At 44.3% G+C, this 26,386-nt stretch overlaps 1 long non-coding RNA gene across 1 annotated transcript in view; it reads left to right on the top strand.

Moving 5' to 3' along the window:
* The first annotated feature begins 21,057 nt into the window (after positions 1-21,057).
* LOC120604486 (uncharacterized) overlaps positions 21,058-26,386 on the top strand; it is a 119,014-nt gene continuing 113,685 nt past the window's right edge. Inside the window, exons 1-2 of the long non-coding RNA XR_005653359.1 lie at positions 21,058-21,274; positions 25,684-25,795. This is a non-coding gene — a long non-coding RNA (uncharacterized LOC120604486). The remainder of the gene's footprint in view (positions 21,275-25,683; positions 25,796-26,386) is intronic.

Here is a 26,386-nt window from a genome sequence, read left to right as displayed (position 1 = left end):
GACCGCTCATTGCAGGAAATGTAGACAATAAAGAGAGGTACAAAGAAAAAATAGAAGTAACCCACGGACATCTTGGTGTATTTTTATTCAATTTTCTTTTAAAAAATATTTTAGTTTTATATATTCTGTTTTATATATACATATACACATGCACACCTCTTAACATTATTACATACATATTTCTTTGCGGTATTAAATTTCCGCACATCGTCGTGATTTTAAATGATCTTCTAATATGCCATGAAATGAATGTATCATACCCTAGCCCTACCACTTAACTTCTCTGTGCCTCAGTTACCTCATCTGTAAAATGGGGATAAGTGTTTCTTTAGAAGTTCCTTGTGAAGGTTACTAGTGAATCATATGTATGGTAAGCACTCCCTGAATGCTAGACATTGTCATGATTATTACTACTTTTCCTAATTGAACATTTAAATTCTAACTTTATTCTATTGCCAACAACACTGCAATGAACCCCTCTGCTGAGGGGCGTTTTGTGGGGGCATCAGAGGAGTTGTTTCACTCCCACCCCCAAACTAACCACATCGACCACAGAGTGAGCAAGGTGTGCTAAAGAGATCCCTTGGCTGAGTTAGGACAGCAGGTGTTTGTCATGGGAGGCCTGGGGAGAGGACTGTCCAGGCAGGAGAACAGCATTTGCAAACTCTCAGAAGCTTGGAAGAGCATGGGAGTTCTGATGTGCTGGGTAAGTCAACAGTTTTTGCCCCTATTTTACCAATGGGGTAGTCGAGGCCCAGGAAAGGGAAGTGACTCAGGCTGATGACAGGGGTGGGAACCAGCTCTGTACCTCCTGATTACCAGGTCAGTGCTCCACTCTCCTGAAAAGCATTTGTGTGCTTAATGGGAGGAGAAGCAGGAGGTGAGAAGAGGAGGAGGAGGAGGAGGAAGAGTTCGGGGCTTGTGAAGCCCTCATACCTGTGAGCTCCTGCCTAGTCAAGGCTTAGCTGTCCTGCAAAAAGGTCAAATTCAGACTTAACCTCATATGCCTTCAAGTCTTCTCCCTGAGGCCTCCCAAATGCAGACCCTCAGGCTGGTGGCTGGCAGGTCTCCTGAGGCCCCACGCTCACCTCCCACCCCTTTAACACAGCCCCTGGCAGACAAAGACTGGAAAACCATGGGCCCGTTTTCAGTTTTCATCCAGAGCACGTAATTAGTCAGTGGCGTGCCCTGTGTTTATTTTAAAAAGGAGTGTGACCATGGCACCAGTGCTTCCAGTGCTGAGAAGACCTAGAAAGAGTTAGGGGCTTGAGCATCATGGGGGTTTGGGCCATTAAAGGCCTGAAGTATAGTTGCTGACAAGCAAAGTTTGAGGGCTTCTGAAAGTCTTTCGAAATCTTCCCTGCTGCCAGTTACCATTCAAGGTCCACCATTAAAATGGTTTCTATAGACTCTCGAAGACTTTCTAAGCATCAAAAAATTCACATGAATAATTCTTGGATTTATGGGTCTGAATTTGAGAGCATTGTCTGCAATAGCAATCTCACTGCTGCTCTAGTCCAAGTACTTACCTGTAATTCTCATTTCCACATGCTGAAGAGCTCCTGCCCCCTGCTGTTTACAGAGGATAGTTCAAGGGAATGGGAGATGGTAGTCCCACTCTGGTGGGAGGGCCACGCTCCAGGCCTTGGCAGTTTCCCACTAGCAAGACCTGACATTTCTCCGAAGGGCCATCGTAAGTTTAACCTAAGATTCAGAAGGTATGAATGGGAAGGGATCCCAGAGGCATCTAGGCCATTCCTCCCAAGAGGCAGAAGGAATGTAGGGAGATCCTGGAGAAGGGGAGGGATGTATCTCTACGAGTTTGTGGCCGAACTGGGACTAGAATACAGGTCGTCTGATTTCAGCCCCAACTCTCTGGGACCATGTTGTCTTCTTCCATCTAAGAGCAGTGAGGAGACATTTAGCAGGAGCCAGAGGAGGCCAGGCTCGGAGCCAGGCACCAGGGGTCACAGTCTCTACCCCTGCGGGGCTCCCAGAGGCTGAGGCTGAGGACACTCATCTGAATTGGGGTAGGTGGAGGGCTGGCAGGAGCGGGTCCAGAGAGCTGTGGAGAACAGGATGGAAGAGAAACATCTGAAAGTTTTTAGAGGGAGATATATAGGAGGATGAAAGGTGCAGGGACGCCACTATTAGGAGAGGTTGAGAAGGGGCGTTCCAGGAATGGGGAAGAGCGAGGGCAATGACCTGAGAAAAGGAGGATTTCTCCCATTGCCAGCTTGCAGTGGGTTCTCGGGGGGCTGTAGGACCCAAGTATCAGTGCAGACCTCAGGGCCTGAGGATGCAATCTATCACCCTTATGGGGACACATACATTTTCACAGAGGTCCATTGGACATCATATGTTTTAATCTAAAGAGTCACCATCTAATGGTAGAAAGTCAGGCACTGTGACAGCTGGTAAGGAAAACCCTCTCTGGAATAGTGCTGATGTGACTGCTGTATGGGCTGGCATGCGGGGGTGGGGGTGGGAGTGGCCGGCGCCGGATACCTCCTCAGTTTTAATTCTGCTGACTTTCAAGCTGCAGTTTAAGAGCCACCTGCTCACTTTCATCTGTCGAGGTGACCACTCCCTCCTCCCTCACAATGACCATGTCACCCTGCTCGCTGTGTCTCAGTTTCCCCACATGTGAAATCAGGCAGGTGGACTTTTTGCTCTCTAGGGCGTCTTCTGCTTAGGGCCTGTTTTTAGCCCAGTGTCAGGCTTTCTTTCCCGGGATGTTGGATGCGCCCTCTGGTGGCCAGCATTGGCCATGCACCCCGGGGATGGGCTTGGCAACCTGCGTGGCTCTTGGAGAGCGTGTTTACAGGTGGGTGTGTGTGAGCATGCCTGTGCATTGGGAGTGGTTACATGCTCATGACATATAGAATGCATAGCTTCCCTAACCCTCAGCCCCAGATTAAAACACAGACAGAGAGGTGGGGCCTCTCTGTTTAAAACAAAGGCAAAAGCTGGCAAAACTTTTTGAAGGTCAGCTTGGGGCACCCAGGGTTGCAAAATTCTCTGGGTCACTCATCTTGCTAATACACACTGAGAGCATTATTCCTCTGCTCAAAATATTTTATCCTTTTTGTCCTTCTGCTAAACAGAGTAAATATCAAACTTCTGGCCAGGGCTCTCTGCTTGGTCCCCCTATGGCTTCACTTTTAACTCTTCTTTTCTGTCCCACTCCAGGGGAACGCTATCCCATCTTTTTGCATCTTGGGAGAATGCTCATCCTGGTTCTTTTTCCCAATGTGCCCTACCTTCTCTTCTAGTCCCTGCAGGATCTTTCAAGACTTGGTTAAATGTCACCTCCTCCAGGAAGACATACTTGAATTTTCCATTTGGGTCTGAGCTTCCCTTCCCCTGAATCTCCTGGTAACTTTGTCTACATCTGTCTCTTGGGACATAGAGAGTTTATAGAGTTTATCCAGGTAACTTGAGTCAAAGATGTTCAGTTCTGTAGTCTTTCCCTAAGGACTGGTTCTATGTCTGCTTCATATCTAAATCCTTCCAACACTGAGCCCTCGCCATTGGTGTCCAGGGGGTTTTCTGCAGGGACCTGACTCCCACTCCTCCCTTCCATATCCTCTATGCTCTCAACTTTAGCCAGTAGGGGCTACTTTTACGGAAGGAGGTCTGATGGTAGAGGAGAAAGACTCTTGGGCCAGATTCCTGTTGGGTCCTGTCCTTTGACAGGCAAATGGCTGCCTAGAACACAGGCTCCAGCTGCTGAGCTGTGTGTAGGAGGCTGGTATCTGGGTGCCCAGAATGAAGCGTCAGACACAGGCCACAGCCTGGCTTTTTCCTTCGAGGACAGAAGTAATGACTTCAGGCCTAACAGAAATAACCTCGGCTATTTGTAGAAGTGTGCGATTGTCAGTTTGTTGTGCTCTGTAACGTGGAATTCTCAAATAGCCCATTTATAAATGAGGAAATGGGATCAGAGAGGCTAAGTGACTTGCTCGAAGTCACACAGCTCTGAGTGGGAATGATCAAAGTCAATCCCTCCTTTTCAAGGGTACCCAAATCTTGTACAGTTTCTGGAGTACTCTGCTGTCACTGTGCTTTGCACATAGTAGGTGCTTGATGATATCATGGATAATAAAACATGGACATAAATGAATATATAACTATCCCTTTCTGCTAGATTTCCAGTCTGCCTTAGGCCTATACTTTCTTCTCTGTGTGTGGGGAGAGTCCCAGAACTGGGATTGTCTGAGAAGAGAATGGTTCCAGGGACTGAAAGAAAGGAGGTGCCTGGGTCCCGGCAGAGGTGAGTTCCCTGAGTCTGGGTGTTAGGGAGCAATGCGTCCTGGGCACAGTGAGGACCGGCACCCGCTGGCGCACTGTCCCAGCTGGTGTGTGGACCATGGATGTCTCATATCTTCAGGAGCTACAGAGTGTTCCCATAGCCAGGACTGACCTGCAGGGTTAGGACTGGAATTGATCCAAATTCTCTGAGAAGCAGATACTAAGAAGGGATTAGATGTGCAAGAGGTTTATTAGAGAACATATATGTGAAAGGAAATGAGGAGGGATCTGGGGCGGGGGCTGAGAGAGCGTCAGACCTAGATGCCGATCTGAACCAGGTGAAGGAGAGCGGGAAGGGAAGAAGGCAGGCTGAGCGGAAGCACTTTTGACTGTAGAGCAGTTCTAAGAAGGTTCGGCAAAGCCAGTGGGGAGTCCTCTAGCCAAGGTGCCAGTCAGAAGAGTCTCGCTTCCCTTGGGAATGAGTCTGGTTTCTGTTCCTGCCATGCCCCGTCACTGCGTGGAAGGATCTTGTGGGAGACGCAGCAAGGCAGGCATTGTGACTGATGGTGAGAAAACCCTCTCTGGAATAGTGGTAATATGAATGCTGTATGTGCTGGCATGGGGGAGGGTGCCTCTTCCTCAGTCTTAATTATGTTGACTTTCAAATCACAGTTTAGAACCATCTGCTCAAGTCCAACTATTGAGGTGGCCACTCTATCCTCCCCCACCTTGACCACATAATTCCCTCTCAGAGCCTCAGTTTCCTCACATGTAAAATGAAGCAGGTGGACTTATTTATCTTTAAGGCCCAGAGCGCAGCCACTGAAGCTGTTGGTCAGTTCTGCTCCCCACAATCAGGGATCTGAGGGGGTCCTCCCACAGCCACCACACCTGCCTGGTCTGGAGGATAGATACCAGGCCCACAGCTAGAGGGAAGGGAAATCTGGGCTTCTGTAAAATCAGGAGAGACCGAAGTTGATCGACTCAGCTTGGATCAGGCATCTAGCTCTGGTCCAACCAACTATGGCTGGAGGGCAGAGCCACTTGCTCGCCCTTAAGCCTGCTCGCTGAAGTGCAGGTGAGCATGGTGGGGTGTGTGAGGTGGGGGTGGCACTCTCTTGTGGAATGTGTTCTTTCAGTGTGACACGCCTGGTAGATCCTTAAGGCCAGGAGCTGGATTCTTATTTATCTCCATGCCTGGGTGTGCACACTGCCTGGCCCTGAGGAGTGTCTACATGGGCCCGCCCTATTATTACCCACCCGGAAAGGCTGACCTCTGCTGGCCAGGGCAGAAACATCCAGATCTGCCTTCCCATTAGCCTGGAAGCCCCTGGTAGGCAGGGACCACTGAGGTTAAACAGCCCAAGTGCTAGTATTGGGTCTGGGTCCAGCTCTTGTACTAACTCGAGTAAGTTCTTTCCCTCCTCTGGCCTCAGGTCCCTCATCTGTCGAGTGGGTATCACCACACAGAGCTGGTGGAGAAGAGGCCATGTGGTGTAGAGGTTTGGGGCTCCACTTTAGAGTTGATTTGAATCTCGCTTCTTCAGTTGCTTGCTGGGTGAATTTGGGCAAATTACACAATCTCTTGAAGTATTAATGTCCCCATTTATAAAATGGGAACAAAGAAGAATTTCTCTTTCATTCCCCATAAAGGTAATGTGAGGAGTCAGTAAGAGAACACGTGGAAAGCTCTGAGCACGGCATCCGGCATCACATCGTTGTTCTGTGGTTGTGCTATGCAACCTGCTGGGGTGCACACATTCATCTCATACCCTCCCTCTCGTTCCCAGCCTCACCCTTCACAGCTCCCTGGCTAATGGGTCAAGCAGCGATTTGGGTCTGGCCCACAGTAGGAACTCAACCATACGTGAAGAGTAGGAGTGCATCGGGGACCTCCTGCCTGGGTGGCCTCAACCTTATCCATTAGTGGTTATCAAATATTTCCTGCCTGGCAGGTAAATCTCTGCCCAAGGGGTTCCCTGGCACTTCTGCACAGGAAAGGAAGTGTCCTACTGTGCAAATACTCACTGCAGGCTCGGGAGGAGCCCGTCTTGCATGTCTAGACATCAGGATTTGAATCCAGTCTTTGCTACTCACTCCCTATGTGGCTTCCAAAATGAAAANAGAATATGAAAGACTTTGAGAACTGAACCACGGGGCAGACCACCACCCAGGTCCCAGAATGGCCACTGGTGTTGCACATGTAGGGCACATTTAAATAGCACCACAAAAGCCTTTGAAAACAGAACTGATATTTGAAGCGGGCCCCACAGAAAGCGGGTTGAAACTTGCGACCTATACCTAGCCGAGGGCAATTGTCTGCTAACATAAAACACAAACAAACAAAAACCATTCTTTTTAGCATTTAAACAAGACCCAGAGTCATATAACATGATAGTCAAAATGTACAGGATATAATCTAAGATGACTTGGGATATGAAGAACTAGAAAAATCTCAACTCTCAATAAAAAAGGCAATCAATAAATGTTGACCCTTTGATATCAACAGATGTTGAAATTACCAGAAAAAAAAAAACTTTAAAGCAGTGATTATAACTATACTCCAAGAAGTAAGAGTGAACACTCTTCCAATGAATGAGAAAATAAAAAGTCTCAACAAAGAAATAGACGATCCAAATAGAAATTATAACTAAAAAAATACAATAACCAAAATTTAACAATAACTGTATGGGTTCAATAGCAGAATGGAGATGACAGAAATAAGAGTCAGGGAACTTGCAGATAGATTAATAGAAATTATCCACTGAACAATAGACAGAAAAGAAGATTGAAAAAATTGAACTGAGTCTTGGACCTGTGGAATGGTAACAAAATGTCCACCATTCATGTCAGCAAAGCCCTAGGAGAGAAGAAAGAGTACAGTTCAGGCAATAATAATTGAAAAATAATGGCTGAAAACTTCCTAAATTTATAGGTTCAAGAACCTCAACAAACCCCAAACAGGATAAGCATAAAGGAATTGCCTCTCAGATATATGATATTCATAATTCTTTAAACTTTGTCTTTAAAGATAAAAACAATAATCTGCAAAGTAGTTAACGAAAAAAAATATATAGGAGAACATTTATTCGAAAGACTGTCGATCTCTTACCAGCAACCATGGAGGTTAAAAGGAAGTGAAACTTCGTTTTTGAAGTGCTGAAGAAAAGCGCCTCCGACCCGGAGTCCTGCATACGGTGAAAACACAGGCCCACCTCATTTTATGGTACTGCACTTTATTGTGCTTTGCAGATAGTGTTTTGTTTGTTTGTTTGTTTTTAAAAATCGAAGTTTCGTGGCAACCCTGTGTTGAGCAAGTCTATTGGCACCATTTTTTCCTGGTGAAGATGCTGTGAAGATTGTTGCGATGACAACAAAGGATTTAGAATGTTTCGTACACTTAATTGATAAAGCAGTAGCAGGGTTGGAGAGGATCGACTCCGGTTTGGAAAGAACTTCTATCGTGGGTAAAATGCTACCAAACAGCATCACGTGCTACAGAGAAATTGTTCATGAAAGGAAGAGTCAGTTGATGTGGTGGACTTCATTGTTGTCTTATTTTGAGAAATTGCCACAGCCACCCCAGCCTTCAGCAACTACGGCCCTGATCAGTCAGCAGCCATCAACGCAGAGGCAAGACTCTTCACTAGCAAAAAGATTACAACACACTGAAGGCTCAAATGATGGTTAGCATTTTTAGCAATAAAATAGTTTTTGATTAAGGTATGGACAGTGTTTTTTTAGACATAATGCTATTGCACACTTAATAGACTACAGTATAGTGTAAACATATCCTTTACTTTCACTGGAAAACCAAAAAATTGTGGGACTCGCTTTATTGTGATATTTGCTTTATTGTGGTGGTCTGGAACCAAACCTGTAATCTCTCCGAGGTATGGCTGTATCCTTTAGGAATGAAGGTGAAATAAAAATATCCTCAGAGGAAGGAAAACTGTTGCTAGTACACCTGTTCTAAAATAAATGCTAAAGGAAGTTTTTCAGATGGAAGGCAGATGATACCATAAGGAAACTCGGCACATCAGGAATAAAGAATGAACAACGGAAATGGTAAATATCTGGGTAAATAGAATGTTCAACTTCTCTTGAGTTCTCTAAAATATGATTGACATTTGAAAGCAAAAAATTATAACATCGTTCGATGATGTTTTTAATGTAGACCTAATAATATCAAGACATCCTGGGCAGAAGATAAGACAGCATGAGTGGAGGGTTCTGTGGTAAGAGGAAGCAGAAACCTTTGAGGGCAAAGTGGCAGAAACAAATAGCCAAGTGATGTGGGAGAGAGCGAGGTCCCAGGGTGAGGATGTGGTCTGTCTATAATAGCAGTGGGAACACACTGAAGGGTTTGAAACAGAAGCACAATTAGAAGCATGTATTAAAAGGATTGTTCTGACTGCATTGGAGGGAATGACTAAGCTGGGAGGGCAGGCAAGAGGGGATGTGGGCAGATCAGATCTTCGCTGTGTGGCTTGGCTTGTATGTCACTGAATTTCTCTGAGCTTTAATCTCCTCACCTGTAACACTGGAATAATAACGCTAAAGTATAGGACTGCTGTGAGGATAAGAGGAAATCAAGGGTGCAAAATGCCTGGCATAGAAGCGACAACGCTAGCTCCATTTTATATTACCTTAGACAATGTGGAGTCTCTAAAAACAGTTTATAGTGTCTTCTTTTCCTCTCCTCTCTCTCCCAATTTAAGCCTTCTGCTCCCCAACTCACTTTAGGAATGTCTATGATGGGAATTGAATATAATTTGAGTTTTAATATGGCAAATTTAGGTTCTGAATCAGAAACACGTGTGGGGAGCCAGGAGGCCCTATGTATGAATTGAAGAGGAAGACAATGAATCGAATGGGATCTGTTGTCCGCACCCCGCTCTTTATTTTGTCAATAGTTTTGAGGCTGTAGCTCAGGGCTGTCCAGGTCTTTTAGAACAAGAATAAAAACCTTCCTTGCAGGACTATCATTTCTAAAGGAAGCACAAAAACTACAACGGGGATCCTCTCTCTCTCTTGCTTCTTTTTCTTTTTTACTACTTTCCATGTCAATTATTCCGACTTCTGTCACCATTGATTAGTTTTGCCTGTTTTTAAATTTCATAGAAAGAGAATCTACAGTGTGTACTTTTTCTCCATCTAACGTCTGTGAGATTCAGTCATATTGTTGCATATACTTGTAGATTGTTTATTCTCATTGCATCGTTTGGATATATCACATTTATTTATTGTTGATGGATGTTTGGGTTGTTTCCATTTGGGGCTGTTAGGAATAGAGTTGCTTTGAATACTCTCTCACTCAAGTGTTTAGGATACTCGTGCCCTCATTGCTGGTGGGCATATGCCGAAGGATGGAATTGCTGATTTATAGAGTATGTACTCGTTCACCTTTCATAGATGCTACTAAATAGTTTTCCTAAGTGGTCGAACCATATTACTTTCCCACCAGGAGTTAAGTGTCAGAATCCAATTCAAAGTAGCTTTGTCAAAAAGTGTATAGGGTCACACAGTCAAACCATGGGACAAGTGAAGGCGAAGTTGCCTCAGGGGCAGAGGAGACTCTGCAAGGCTCTGCAGGTCAACACCCTTTCTTCTGACTAAAGACTGGCTTCCTCCATGTGTCAACCTGACCTCACATTTTGCAGCTCCACCAACTGATCCAGCTTGAATTCTGCACCAACCCTTGAGGGCTTGTGCATGGCGGTCCCCATTAGAACCACAGAGTTGGAGGGGAAGATAAGCAGTTCTCCTAGGAGGTAGGCAGTGCTGTCCCTAGACTGCATGGGAGCTGTTTGTTGCAAGGGTAGAGTACAGTGCAGTGGGGAGAGCAGAGTGGTGACAGCAGATGTCTGGACTCCTTTCCCAGCTCTGTGGCGTGACCCTGGGCGACTGCTATAGACTGAATGTTTGTGTCCTCCCACAATTCATATGCTGAAACCTAACCCCCAATGTTATTGTATTTGGAGGTAGTTAGGTCATGAGGGTGAAATGCTCAGGAATGGGATTAGTGCCCTTATAAAAGAGACCTCACCCCTTCCACCACGAGAGGACACAGTGAGAAGTCACCATATATGCACTAGGAAGTGGGCTCTAACTTAGACACCAAATCTGCTGGTCCCTTAATCTTGGACTTCCCAGCCTCCAAAACTGAAAATAACTGTTTGTTATTTATAAGCCATTCAGTCTATGATATATTGTTATAGCAGCCAGAATGGTCTAACACAGCAATTCATTTAGTTTCTCAGAACCTCGTGGATAAAATGGAACAAACACTTACCTTGTAAGGTTCTTCTGCATATTAAATAAGTCATAACAGCTAAAGCCTCTTGCCTGTAATAGATGCTTCCCTTCATGTCGCATCAGATCAGGAATTCCTGAGGGTTGGGATGTGAGTCCTCCCTCATTACAATTCCTAGAATTGTGTTCTGTATTAAAGGCTGCTGCTCCTTGTAGCTAGTTGAGAAAACAATGCCTGGGGGCAGGGGACACGTCACCACTCTGAACTATATACTGTATGTGTTTCCAGGTGGCTCCATCCAATTATCCTGCACCGGATTCAGTGGGAAAGGAGAGATTGTATGCTGAATCAGTTAGGAATGAGGTTCTGGGAGATCCCCCAAACAACAGCTTAAACAAATTAGAGTTTCATTTCCTTCATTTGAGTAAAAGAAATATGGAGACAGGAAACCCAGTACTTGTAGAGTGGGTCCTTGATGCCATCAGAGACCCAGAATCCTTCCTGTCATTCATGGTCCAAGCTGGCTACACTGATTTTCCTGTGCACTTTCAGTCCTGGAGAGGGAAGAGTCCAAAGGCATGTGGAAGCTGAGTCTGCCTCATTTTAGGGGCTTTCTTAAAAATTTCACTCAACAATCTGCCCTCACATCTCATTGACTGTGTCATATGGCCACCATGTGAAGGGTACAAGGAAGCTGGAAATACTCTGAAAGGGCTCCATAAAATTTTGCTGTTATGGTTTTGGGTAATTTTGGGAATATGGTCTCTGGGTAGAGAAGAGAGATCACTATGGGGGGTATAGTTTCCTTTCCAGGATGTCTGGCTAAGTGGACATAGGGAGTTGCTTGCAGTAATGGAGTTGAGGGCATCAGCGTCAGATGGGTAATCAGTAGAGAGAAGAGCTGCCTGGAGGAGGAGTCACTGAGGCCTGACGGCAGCTGTGTGCTGACTAGGCCAGGGCCACCAGTCGTGTCCACTGAGGCCATAGCCACAGCCCCTACCAAGAAAAATTCCCATGTGCTCCAGGAGGCCATGTTCTGTCCCAAGTGACCATGTGCCACCACTTGTTCCTTGGTTTCTGCTGATTGTTCTAATGGCTGGCACCTAACCCATGAACAGCCAATTCATAGGCTGGCCAGCCACCTATGTCATTGCTCAAAAAATGATCTATCCATTCAGATTGTCTGGTTCATGAACCTGACCTGACAGTATGGAAAGAGCTTGCAGGTGAGAGCAGAACAAAAGGAAGCATACATTGCGGAAATGTACTACCATTGGGTGCCTGGGCTTGTCCTAGATGCCTCGTGATCTCTCGGTAGCCTGGTCCAATGGGGCTCCAGCCTAGATCTTCGTGAGCTTCCCTCCGAGCTCCTGGCGGAATCATCCCCATTACAAAGTCCCCCAATTTGAGCTAATTCCAGCTAATTCCTTACAATCAAACATACTGGCCCCCAGCAGTTTTAAACCAAGGTCATCAGGTGCTTCGCAGTGGAAATTCGGTTGACTTTAATAATGAATCAAAGTCAAGCTTTTGAAAGATCATTCCGGTGAGAGTGAAACTTCCAACACTGCTGTAAATATTCTTGCAAATTTATTTACGGAGTTGAGTGTTGAAGATAGAATTATTTGTGCTTGCAAATATGAATATCAATTTTAGTAGAACACAGCAGCATGGTAAAAACAATATTCATATTCAGTTAGGAAATCCATGGAGCAGAAATGAACTTGGAATTGGTGGTGGTGCAAATATAATTGAAAATTGAGATAAAACAAGCTGTGATGGTATGTCGATTGAAATAGAAACTAGTTATTTGTACACGCATACACTTATAAATAAAGAGCAATTACACTACAGTATTTTTGTGGCAAAAATGTTGAACATAAAACATATTTTAGTATGGCAGCGGGGCTAGGGCTAGGGTGAGGGGAATGAGGCACCCATCTCAGGTGCAAGGTTGAAAGAGGCACCAAAAAACTCAGTAATTAAGACAAATAGTATTTTAATGGAGTATTTAAAAAAATCAAAGTTAATGAAAAAGTCCGTGATGAAACAAAATTTTAAATAAAGACTAGATCAGTTTTATCAATTTTTCTTTTTGCCTCAGGCTCCAATTTGATTTGGCATAGCACTGCATAGCAATATGTTTTCTCTTTTTGCTGTCTGCCATCAGCGGGATTTTTTAAGTGTTTGAGCCTTTGAAGAATTACTTGGTAAATTATTTTGACTGTTTACAATGGAATTGAACATTTTGTAAATGAGTCCTTTAAACTTTTTTCAAAAGCAACTGAAAATCTTTAATCATAGTGTTCAACAAATATGCCAAAATAAACTTTAACTTTTGAAATTTTATCAAATTTTAGGTAGTATAAACAAAGCTTTTAGCAAATTTCATTTATTTCACACTGAAAATCATTCAGATTTATCACTTAAAAACAAGGGAGCTGCTGAACAAATTAAGCAATGAAAGCTCAAATGGTGACCAAAATTTAATTTAGAAATTCTGTAATTTTTCTTTGGAATGCTTCCACTTGCAGGAAGACTATTTTGATGGAGGTCTCATTTTTAATTGAACAAATTATATTTTATTCTTAAATTGAAAAGAAGTCAGAAGACTTATGATTTTGCAAGATCTTTAATTGGCAAAATATTAAAAAGAATTACAAAGTCGACTTTTATGAGTTTTCTTTTCTTATATATTTTAAAGCAAGATATTCTAAATGGAAACAAAAATAAACTACCAGTGAAAATATTTGGGCTGAAATAGTTAACCATTTTTATCTAAAGAAATTAGAATGGAAAATATCCTCTGTCTAGCATAATTTGCTCTGAGCTTGTTAGGTACCCCTGCAGAGAAACCATATTCTCATTAAAAATATTATGATCTACAAAGAAGAGTCTATGAAGGGTGTCAACAATTTCTATTTTATTAATCATAAGTGTAACTTTGAAGATGATTGCATGTAATTATTGGGGGAAAAAAGAGATCATATTTTCTAAAAATCATACATACTTTAGAAAAATATCAGTGACACAGTATTAGAAACAGATATGGCTAAGAAATTGATTTAAATACAGAAATATATACCAAAATTACTATTTTTTGCTACTTTTAATGCTCAGATAATAGTTTTTCAAATTTAATGTACATATTAAATAAAGATTTAATGTTATTTTTAAGAGAAACTTTTAGAATAGCTTTATATTTACAGAAAAATTACGAAGATAGTACAGGGAGTTTTTATATGCTCCACACCTAGCTTCCACTATTATTTTTAAATTAATTTTTATTTTTCAATTACAATTGATATTCAATATTATTTTATATTAGTTTCAGGTATACAGCATAGTGGTTAGACATTTATATAACTTAAGAAGAAATGATCCCCTCAATAAGACTGCTACCTACCTTGCACTACGACTTCCACTATTAACATCTTACATTATTTTGATACATTTATTATAATTAATAAACCAATATTGATATACTTATTAATTAAAATTCATAAATTATTCAGATTTTTTTAAGCTTTTAACTTTTCTCTTTTTTCTGTTCCGGGATCTTATCCAGACTATCATACTACATTTAGTTGTCATGTCACCTTAGGTTCCTTTTAGCTGTGACAATTTTTCAGACTTTTCTTGTTTTTGATGACTTTGCCAGTTTTGAGTACTATTCAGGTATACACTTGCTATTGGACTTTGCTGTTTTTCTCATGATTAGACTGGGGTTATGAGTTTTGGGGAGGAAGACCACAGAGGTCCAGTGCCATTTTCATCACACTAGATCTAGATTCACACGTAGTATCAACATACTGATCACTGCTGCTGTCGGCTTTAATCATCTGGCTGAGGTAGTGTCTGTCAGGCGTCTCCACTGTAAAGTTACTCTTTTCCCTCTTGCCATACTGTACTCTTTGGAAGGAAGTCACTATGCACAGCACACTTAAGACTTGGGGACTTAGACTCCCCTTCTTTGAGTGGGGTGTATCTATGAAATTATTTGAAATTCTTCTGCAACAGAGATTTGACTTGTCTCCCTTATTTATGTATTTATTCAATCATTATTTCATAGTGCCATGGATTCATGGATACGTAGTGTATACTTTGGGTTATAATCCAATACGTCTTTGTTTAGTTACTTAAATTGTTCTGGCTCAAGCCACTCAAAGCTTTTTCAGTTGGTTCCTGTGTCCTTTTGACATAATCCTCATTGTGGGGCTTTTGTTTTTTATTTTATTTTATTTTTTGAGCACTTCCTTACTTTCTGGCACTACGAGATACTCCAGGCCCATCTCATGTATTTCCTTCCCAGTCCTAGAATCAGCCATTCCTTCAGGGAGCCATAGCTTTTTTTTATTGGGATAGAAACCTAGATGTGGGCTCCCGGCCTTTTCAGCTGACAGAACAAGGAAACATGTATACTAACCCATTTATACACACACATCTATAAACATTTCTATATGTAACCATTTATATTAAGTTAAACATGAGTTCACACTGATGCCTCCAACTCTATTCCATTACTATACGGGTCTTTCTAGCCCATTCCTCTGCTTCTCGGTAGCCTCCCACTCCAACAGTGAACATCTGGCTCTCACCATCCACCATTGATTCACTTTATTCAATTCCAGGCTATATCTAATGGTTTTAGAATCATTAATGTGTACCCCTGTGAGAAACCACTTTATCAACTGAAATACTGTCCTTATGTACAGCTCCTTTTGCCTTAAGTCTTATACACTCTACTCATTTCCAAAGTTACTTAGTTCAGCACTTATTTCCCTTCACTCTTCAGTGAAGCTGTTTCATTCATTTGTAATAGTCTTTTTTTGTCTCAAACTGCATTTTATCCTGTGATTCCTCGAACTCCTAAATTATTTTTTCAAAGTTTATATACATTTTTCATTCTTTGTGCTGTAAAATTCTACAGGTTTGACAAATGCACAGTGTGATGCATCCACCATTCCGATATTATACAGAATAGTTTTACTTCCCTAAAAAACCCATCTCTCTGTGCTTTACTTATTCAATGCCTCTCCCACAAACACCTGTCATTCTGTCTATTTACCAACTCTTTAGTTTTGCCTTTTCTAGATTATCAAAATAATGGAACCATGCAGTATTGTAGCCTTTACAGACTGGCATTTTTCACTTAACAATAAGGATTTAATATTCATCCATGTCTTTAGCTCATTCTTTTAAAAACATCACTGAATAATATTCCATTGCATAGATACTTCACAGTTTGCTTATTCATGTACCTTTGAAGGGCATCTTGGTTGCTTCTGGTCTTTGGTGATTATGGATAAAGTTTCTATAAACATTCACATGCAAGTTTTCAGGCAGATGTTTTTAAAATCAGTTAGGTAAATGCCTAGGAGCATAATTGATGAATCACATGGTAAAGCTATGTTAAACTTTGTCAAAAACTGCCAAAATGTCTTCTAAAGAGAGTGTACTAGTTTGCATTTCCGCCAGTAATGAATGTGAGGTCTTGTTGCTCCACATCTTCTCCAGCAATTGATATTATCAATTTTTTTTTATTTTAGTCATTCTACTAGGTATCCAGTGATATCTCATTGTCATTTTAATTTGCAATTTCCTAATGACACATGATGCTGAACATCTTTTCATATGCTTATTTGCCATTTGTATATCTTCTTTGGTGAGCTGTTCAGATCTCTTATCCATTTTTTAAAATTTTTATTTTTCAATTAGAGTTGACATTCAATATTATTTTACATTCTTACCCATTTTTGTTGGGTTGTTTGATTTTTATTGTTGAGCTTTAAGAATTCTTTGTATATTTTACATACAAATTCTTTACGAGACATGTGTTTTACGAATATTTTCTTCCAGTTTGTGGCTTTTCCTTTTATTTTATTAACAGTATCTTTTTCAGAGATATATGTTGTTTTTTGAAAATAATTTTATTTGCAAAGGTAGTTACTGAGTAAAAATATTTTATAGATCCACAAATACAAAAATAATTTGTCAGTCAATGGTATATATCTCAAAAATCATATAATTTAAATTATTTTTAGCACTCTCTTTCAGTATGAAAGGTATCTGGCTTGGAAAATAAATTATATGATCATCACATTGTGGAGGTGGGTCTGGGAGCAGATCCAGCCTGGCATTTCCCGTACAGCCTGTGGTAGATGGCAAGAAGTTGGGAGGGTCAGGGGTGCCAGATGTCTGTCCTGTTGCAAGTTCTAATTAGCTGGTTTGGCAGGCCCTGCCCTTTCTGGATAACGTGAAGCCGAGGTTTGCTCTGCATCTTTCGTTGGATCTCAGTGGGAGAGGCAGTAGGCCACTACCACCAGCCTGACTCCTGAGCAGACCACCCTTTGGGGCCCATGGCTCTTCCTGCCTAAGCCCAAATCATGTATGATGTAGGGCCTTGATCCTAGTTAAACCAGTAACTCATTTACAGACCTCTATATTCCTAATGGACTTTTTCCTCCCTAGTGTCTCATAGGACCCTAACCTCTGCAGGGCAGGAAACAATGGGCCTCTGTAGAAACTACTGAGTCCCCTTGTCCCTCCTCTTCATTACAATCCATGCCCAGAACACCCCATGCAAACACCTGCCAGTCTGTGCTGCAGTTGTCCACAGTAGTAAGCTGCTCAATGACGCACTCTATTAGCTGCCTTCCCTGCCCTGCCTCCTGGGGTCTCCTCCACCAGTGCTCTAGGTCTCTTCTCAGATAAACTCGTGCCCTTCATTCTTAGTCCCAGGGTCTGCTTCTGGGTGGAGCAAACGAAGATACTAAGGCCATCCTATTAGGAATTCTAGGATTCCAGCTAGGATCTGATTCCAGTGTAGATGCTCTTGGAACATGGTGTTATGGACTGAATTATGTCCCTCCCTACCCCCACCAAATTCATATACTGAAACCCTAACACCTAGTGTGTCAGGTGTCCACTCCTGGCCCAGTCACCTCTGGTCAGAGGTTAAGCCTGGCTGAGTATGGCCATGGTTGTATGCTGTTACCTCATCCCTCAGCATACTGGCTGCAAACACAGCCTTGAGAACTGGCTCTGGCACAGAGCAGCCAGGGCCTTGCATTCTCAGTATGTGCTCATCTTATAAGGACACTAATCCTGTCATGAGGGCCCCACCCTCATGACCTCATCTAACCCTAATTATCTCCCAGAGCCCGATCTCCAGATACCTTCACATTGGTGAATTTAGGAGAAACACAAAATTTCAGTGCATAACAGACACTTTAGCCCAAAGTAATCTGGTCATTGTTAACAAACTACTCAAAGTGTCATCTTTCTTCTTATTATATGAATAACATATTCTTGTGTTTTAAAAAATATTTCAAATGGAACCAAAGGGTCAAATGTGTAAGATCACCTCCAATCTCCCTCCCCAGATGTAACTGCTGTCTTATATACAGGAAGGCTCTTTAAAAACTTAAAGAGTCTTTAAGCAAATGGAAACCATAGTCTTTATTTCGGACAAAATATCAGTAAGGCTATAGCAGCATTTGGATTATAGAATTTTAGGGAGCCTGGCAATTATGTTTTATATATTGATTTATTTGTTTCTAAGGAAAGAAAATTAGATGTAAAAATCTCTAGCCTCAGATTTTATCCTTATCCTTGGAAAATGGCTGGACATCAATCCCTCAGGCTAGCCCCCTCTCCAGGGCCTTGGGCTCATGGCCTGAAGAGGATGATACATGTCACCAAGGTTCTGAAACTACCCCAAGGGCCTCTGGCCAGAGCCCTACAGGGTCAGCCCTAGAAGGCCCTGAGGGATCATCTCTGCCAGCTCTCCCATTTTAGAGATAAGGAGCTGAGGCCCAAGGGAACGAGTTACTTCCCCAGGGTCACATGGTACAGGCTCTCAAGCATCCAGACAGGTCTTCCTAAAGCCATCCATTACATCGTAAAACTTACACTCAAACTGAACATGAACAGCTCCAAACCTGGGCCACTCTTCCTCCCAATCCCCAGGGCAAGGGGAGTCCTAGAAGACAAATCTCAGGAGAGCCAGGCCTAAGCAAAGGAATGGATCTCCAGTCACAGCTTCACCCAGGCCTTCCTTTCCAGAACTGTGCCCAGAGACGGTGTGAGTTGCCTTTAGGGAGATTTTGGAGCCAGGCAGACCTGCATTCAACCCTAGCTTCCCTAGTCACTTGCTTCAGGCCCTTGTGCAAGTCAGCCTTTCTGAGCTTCAGCTTTCTTATCTGTGAAATTTGGATGGTAATAATACCTCCCTGTGAGGTTGGCATGAGAGTTAAAGGAGATCATGTGTGTAAAGTGCTTAGCATGCTGACATGAAGGTATGCAGTATATAAACAATAGCCGGTTGTAACTGTGTTTTATTATTAATAAGAAACTCTTTCCAAGGAACCCCTCAGTATTGAAAACAAATGATGCAATCATGAAGGCAGATGGATTTGCAGTTTGTAAGCGCCCCAAACCTAGTCAAACCACAGTGGGGGATGCCGATGGACCCCAGAAATGTGACCAAATGGCTCCCTGTGAATACAGACAACGAATCTGACATAGGTTTGCTGGGGGAGCCCATTAAAAAGCAATTGAAAGGAGGTGGCTGGGCTGCCTTCCCCACCCAGGCCATCCATCTCTTCAGCAGGGGCCCTGGGCACTTTCAGCACCTGGGCTTGGCTCCAGCATGGGGATCCCAGCTCTCCCCTCTACTCTGGTCCCAGCTGGGATGGAAAAAGCGACTTTGATGGCTGCAGCTGGGTTGTACAGGGAGGCTTTGAAGGGACAGCAGCAGATGTCAGCTGAATTCTTGGCTGTGTTGAAATACTGTGAGCATGAAGGGGGCTTAGTCACCAAGTGCCCAGCTCCATAGGCTCTGCACACACCACACATGCACATGTAGGCTTTGGGCACGTGCATTAATACACCCTCATTCACAAAAACACTTTCATGCACTCACACTAACATGTGTGGTAGGCAGAATAATGGCCCCCAAAGATAGCCACGTCCTAATGGCAGAACCTGAGGATGTTCATTACTTTATGTTGCAAAAGAGACTTTGCAGATGTGATTGTTATGGATCTTGAAATGGGAAGATTATCCAGGATTATCTGGATGAGCCTAATGTAATCACAGGGTCCTTATAAGGGAAAGTGTGAGGCATTGGAGACATTTGATGTTGGCACTGAAGATGGCTGAAGAGGCCCCAAGCCAAGGAGTGCAGGCAGCCTCTAGAAGCTCGAAAAGGCAAGGGAACAGATTCTCCTCTGGAGTCTCCAGGGCACAGCCATTCCGGACTGCTAACCTCCAGAACAGTAAAATAATAAAGTTGTTGTTGTAAGCCACTATGGTTTTTAAGCCATTAAAAGTTTTAATACATCTTTGCTGATCAAGCAACAGAAAGTTGTTAGCACCCCCAAACATCAGTAACTCACATATCACCTTCCTGATTTTTGCCTCATCCACATCTCACTAAATGCCATTTTTGGATTTTTCTTACAATTATTTACTTAACATTTTTCTTTAAATAGTTACACCTTTCCTTAACTATATCTATTTGAAAAGAAACTTTCTATCACTTTGTTGAAAGTTAAAAACCATTATTAGGAGCCGTTATTTATGATAGGTATTCTATTTGAAGAAAAGTATAAAAATAATTGTTATTGAGTTTCAGCTAGACGCTACCTGCTGGAGGCTCTGACCCCAGGGCTGCTCTTTCTATGTGAAACAAGGGAATCAGTAGGAGGAGTTTTAAGAGGCACTAAGAACTGACTAGTAAGTACCAAGCCCAAGCTTTCACTTGTATCCAAGCTTAAGAATTGAAGAATATGTAAAAGGACTTTAGATAATGCTATTTAATACTAAGTCTGCATCCGCCCCCCCACACTTATGTCCCAGGCCACCAGCATTTACCCCACAGCTCACAAAAAAGCAGGGGGCTTGTTTCTGACCCCTGTCAGGGTATCCTGCACCTCACTAGCTGTGCAAACCCAGGTGGGTGGTTTCACCTCTCTGAGCCATAGTTTCTTCAAGGGCAGCGGAGGAAAATACAGCTGATTCTCATTATTTGCAGTCGTCACGTTCTGTAAAGTAGTAGGAAACACTGAATTAGCAAATACTGAGCCATTATTCTTAGGGAAAATACAAGGTTAGGTTTCTATGAGCCTCTGACGACCTATTTGTCCACTGATCAATACTTAAACCTTGTTTTATGTGTTTCTGTTTAGATATCTTATTTAATACATAGCGTTGATTCATTAACAAAACAAACACCCATGTTCTCTCTGTAAGGTATCACAGCCTTTTGCAATTAGGAATACTAGAAAGCACTTCAGTACTATGCTTGTGGCCATTTATAATACCCGAATCACCAACAAAAAAGCACAAAAATGTGAAGCCTGGCACTAAATAGACCACGAAAAGGACGCTTGTTTACAGTGTGAGCTGAAACGGGAGAGCAGAGCGTCTGCTTCCTCGGACTTCAGCTGGGAATGTGCGCGTAGGATGATTCAAATTTTTGCCATTCTATACATGTCCGTGAATGACCCTGAAGGCACAGTGAGTATTGATTGGGGGTTAAAATATATTCCGTTGAGTAGGCAAATTCGGAATCCGTGAACAATGAGGACCAACTGTAGTACCAACCTCCCTGCGTTGTCTCGAGGGTTAACCAGGTAATAGTTGGAAGTCCTTTAGCTATTTGCCTGAAGTAGCTTCTCAATCCGTGGGAGTTGTTACTGTTGTTCTGCTACTTGCTGGTTCTGTGACTCGAGCACGTTGGACTCTCAGGATGGTGAGGTATTGCTTTCCAAACGGGGTGCTATGAGGACAGGTGACAGGATGTACACGGAAGCCCCGCATGGAGCTGGTGCTCAGAGTGTTTGTTGAATCTCAGTGGAATTTCCTGCAGCACTTTTAGCTCCTTTCGGAGGAGTCTGTGGATTTGCCCATTCCTGTGCCAAGGGCTGGCAGAGGATACCAAAGGAAAGTGGGGTGGGACGGACCCCGAGAGTAAGGGCCTCCTTGAATTTTGTGCTCTAGGCATCTCTCCCCTCAATCTAGTGCTAGCGCTGGCACCTACCTCAAAGGGTTGCCTGCAAAGGCAGGCCGGCCCTAGGTGGTGTAGGAAAGCCGAGTGCAGGCTTTGGAGTTTGTGTTTAGGGTAGAAGGGAGTATGAACGGTTGTGGAGCGGGACATGATCAGGATGGGGTGGATGCTCAGAAGGCAGCTCTGGAAGCGGCATGAAGGAAGGGGCTAGAAATAAGGCTGAGGGGATCCTGCCTGGTGGGTGGCAAAGGCTGAGGGAAAGCAGCTGCCAAGGTCTCCAGGGCCTTTTGAGGCCACATATTTCTCCCTGTGTTTGGTCATGGTTTACCCCGAGAGCCCGCTGACCTAGACAGGAACAGCAAGCGCCATGGGTGCTTCTCCTCTCCCTGGGGCTTCATCTGCCAAAACTGGCAAGCGCGCAGGCCTCCAAAGTGCTCAACGAACATTTCACTGTTCACTAAATTTTTCAATAAGAAAGATGGTCACCAAAGAGCATGGTTGGGTAAAGTTTCACCAGCACTGTGTGGGAGATGAACAAGCCAGACACAGAAGTGTGATGGTGTCTCCCTTCTCAGTCTCCTGCTGCAGACAGTGCACTGGCCCGCACACATGCACGTGTGCATAGCACCCCCGCAGGCACACCCATGAGCATGTATGTCAACATGGTCAGATAGATGTGTAGTGTATGACACACACAGGAATGCCAAATGCCACACCCAGGGCTTGGGAATCAGGCAGCCAGTTTGGATCCCACTCTGCAACTTACTAGGCAAGTTATTTAAGCTTCTCAAGCCTCAGTTTTCTCATCTGTAAAATGGGGGAGAATCATAGAATCTTCCTCAGATGTCTGTTGAGAGGGTAGAATGAGATCATCCATGCACAGTACTTAGGATGGGGCCTGGTACATAGTAAGCGCTCCATAGTAAGCGCTCCAGTGTTTGATTTTATCATTTCTCATTATTGATGGTAAGGACATACAGCATACAGACTAGCTCCATAGACATCCTGTGGGAAGTGCTCAGATGAGGAGGAAGAAGCCAGTGCCCGAGCAAAGGGCAGAACTGGGACTGCAGAGCAGTGAGGGGGAAGCTCTGGGGGAGACTTTCTGGGCACTGAGAGCCTCTGATCAGATATATTGCACTGGGGGTACAAGGAAGGCACTGGGCTCCAGGGGGAGCTTTGATGGCCTGCCACATTTACCCAGTGACACACCCCAGGTCTGTATACCTGACCCTGACTTAAAAACATTTATATCTACATCTTAGACAGAGAGGCAGAGACAAAGAGGGAGAAGGCGAGGGATTACTTCATGCCAGGCACTGTGCCAGGTGCCTAGCACCATCTCATTTCATTGTTTCAGCTATCCTGTAAGGCAAGTCTTCTTGTTCTCATTTTCAAATGATGAAATGAAGACTCAGAGAGGTGATGCCACATGTCCAAGGTCACACAGGTAGGAAGTGGCCACAGAGCCTCCACGTTACATAAGGAGAGAGCAGTGCACGGCTGAGCAGTCAAGAGAGGTCAGGATACTTGTCAAATACAACTCACGTGCCTCACAAGCTCATCATCCTGGCAACAGCCCCGTGCTATTATTATCTTCACTCTTCCCCACCCCCTTCCTAGTGCTGTCCACTTTCAGAATGCATTCGCTCTTAGTTCACACGTACTCCTAATAACTGGCCTGCCGAAAGAGCTCCAATCCTAGGGGAAGTTCCAAGGCAAGTCTGTGTCTCCTATCTGGAAAATTGAGATAAAAATAAGTGCTTCAGGACTGAGAGTCTCCTATAGGTCAGAAAATCTTGAAGTCTAGGTGTCTGTCATGGAATGCTATGACATTCTGACATATTCAATTCCATAGTACAAGAGCGCATTTCTGGAAGCAAATATAACTACATATCATGTCTGTAGGATAGTGTATCTTTAATAGCGTAGGTGTAGAAGTTAAAATTGAACTTAATTTTTTTCTCTGTAAATTCAGAAAGTCTCACTATACGATGTTTCAGCCAGGACACGCAGGTCCAGCTCATCCTGGAGGTGCCAGTTTGAGAACCCCTGGGCTAGATATGGGAGACTGGCATTCCAGCCCTTGCCTGGCCATCACCTTGCTGTGTGACTTTGGACAAGTCACACACCCTTTCTGGGCTTCTGTTTCTCTCTGGATGCGGTGAGGGGGTGGGGGTAAACTAGAGATCATCTGAGGTCCTTTTGAGTTCAACCTTCAAAGATGGACTTGATTCTTGTATTTCAGTGTCACTTCAGGATCCTCATGGGCCAAGGTCAGATGTGAAAGCCAGCCCTTCCTTCAGCTCCCCATCTGTGCATCTACTCCTGCCCCATGGGAAACCATATGTGGGAGCCCTTGGGCCAAGGAAAGGCTGTTCTTTCCCCTCACTGGAGACCCCATCTCCCCAGTTTAGGGCCTCAAGCCCTTAAACAATTGTCTGAGGGGGATCCAGGCTATTAAAGTAATTTACATAGTAATTAACAAGGTTCCATTAGCTGATTCCTGGAGCCAGAACACTCTGCCTTCATCTCCCTTTAGGGGTTCAGGTCCCGGGCTGGGACTGGGGTTTGGCTGGTAGAGCAGTGAGGGGAAAAATTTTCTGAGCTCACATGTCCCAGCTTCACACCCAGGGAAGAGAAACAGTGACAGTGTGAGGGCCCCAGCTGGCTGGGTAATGAGGTCTGGGGCAAAGAGGTGCCTCCTGAGCACTTGGGGCCCGAAACCCCAGGAAGATAGGCAACTGTGAAGTCTCCCAGCCACGTGTCTGTTCTGTAGCCCAGGGCGTAGTGCCTCCAAGATGATGCAAAGTTTCCCATGTCCTTCTGGGCCTCCTGGCAACAAATTACATGTATGACCATAATAAGTGCAAAGCTATCCTGGTTATCACCTTAGAGCCTCTCAGTAGCCCTGTGAGGGAGATGTATCTTCTCCATTGTGGGGATGAGGAAACTGAGGACCGGAGAGGTGAAGTGACTTGCCCAGAGCCACAAGGCCTGGAAGTAGCACTGTAGAAGTAGACCTTGGGTCCTCAGACATGGTCCAGCTCTCCTTACTTGGCCAGTGTTTTCTAAATGGGTCTGTGGAGTCCCAGGGGCCTCTCGGAAAGGTTTGCCTCAAGGATAAGCGTTTGTTGAAAGGCCTGGTAAGTCCACCCCCATCTGCCCTTCACTTTGACCAGGGCAGTTATTTACAAGGTGGGCTTCTAGGTAGGATTTTGTTTGGGTTCCGCAGCTAGAAAAGCTTTTAAAACCATTGGCCTTGTACAAAACTGTCCCAAGATGGGACTTGTCACAGGGCCACTTCATTGCATGCCTCCAGCCGTGAATGAAGGCCCCTGAAGCTGTGCAATGCAGCAGAACTAACCAGCTGAGGCTCTGTTCTGGGGTCCCATATCCCTGGCCCTTGGTCTCCACATCGAGCTTCCTGCAGGTTAAGCTCAGGACCCCGCTCTGCCCAACCCCTCTGGTTTCCCACCCCCGCCCCCTGCCACCAACCAGCCTTCTCACTGCTCTGTAAGAGCTTCTCTTGAGCTCTGCCATCTCTATGACCATCCGAGGACAAAGAGACAATAAAATGTTGTAGGGGAAGAGTTGGCCCCAGTGGAGGGAGGGAAGCACATTCTAGCTAGAAGGCATGGTGTGTGTGAGGGCTCAGGGCAGGACAGCAGAGGGCATGTGTATGATACAAACTAGAGGAGTGGGACCTGGGCAGGCAGGTGGCATCCAGGATGAGGATCTTAGTGAGGGACGGTGGCCTTTAGGCCCCACTTCTGCCCATTCTTCTCTGCAGGTCCCTTCACAGGGCCCTCTACCCAAGGGGCCATTCGAGCTATGGGCAGGGGTTAACAGGGGATTCACAGCCTAGGAACATGCCTACATTGAGGCCCCCATTTTGTGCTCTCCCCTACCCTGCACCTTACCTGCTAGGCCTTGTTCCTGGCTGAGGGCAGGGCCAGCAGGGCTCAGTAGCTGCTTTCCCAAGATGTGGGACAAGGCAGGAAAGTCACAGCTAGTGAGACAGCAGCTTCTCCTTTGGGAGCCCCACTCATGCTTTCCATGCATTACTGGGGTTGTCGCAGATGATGGCTAAAGCCCCTTCTGGGCTGGATTCCTCCTTTACAGGCAAGGAATCTGTTTTTATTTTGGCTCCCCCTAGAAGCGAAGCCTGAAATAGGATTTGAGTACAAGTAGTCTTTTGGAACGCGATCACAAGAAGTACCAGTGGGGATGCGAGAAGAGGAAAGAAAAGGAAGAACACAAAGTGCTTGGTGAGCAGAATACACCTGTGGCAGTGGGGACTCCATGCCACTGGGGAGCTCTGGGAGGCTGAGTCACACATGCCTTGGTCTGTTCAAGGGGATAGGAAGCTAAGTCTTCATCTCCAACTCCTGTCTGTCTTTTGTTGAGGGCTGCTCCTGAGGCAAGAGCTTCCCAGCATCTCACCTGTCCCACCTATGGGTACAGCATCCTCCTGCAGCCAGAGTAGGTCTTCAGGCAGAGAGGGGCAGAGGTGTGTCATTGGCATGAAGGCAGTGCTGTGTAGGGAACGGTACTTCCAAAGGGCGGTTGGCTGGGATGAAGAGTGTATTTTTCAGAAACTGAGACCCAAAAGTACTGAAGTGACTTCCCCTGGGTCATACGGCTAAACTAGTTATCAAAAGGCTGAACAGAGAAGCCAAGTCCCCTGACTCATCACTCGGTTCCTTCTGCCACCATATCCTTCCTCTCTCCTACCTCCATGTTATCAGGTCTCCAAATCATCCTTGCCCGTTCTCCCTCATATGGCTTAATAAGAAAACTTTGGTAGCAGATATGAACATGTCTTAAAAAACACCAGATGTTTCAACTCTGAGATTTTG

The sequence above is a fragment of the Pteropus medius genome, unplaced genomic scaffold, assembly GCF_902729225.1.
Source record: "Pteropus medius unplaced genomic scaffold, Ma_sr-lr_union100, whole genome shotgun sequence".
In the NCBI taxonomy this organism is placed as follows: Eukaryota; Metazoa; Chordata; class Mammalia; order Chiroptera; family Pteropodidae; genus Pteropus; species Pteropus medius.
The sequence above is the reverse complement of the archived record's forward strand: the minus strand, read 5'-3'. Positions and strand labels throughout refer to the sequence as shown.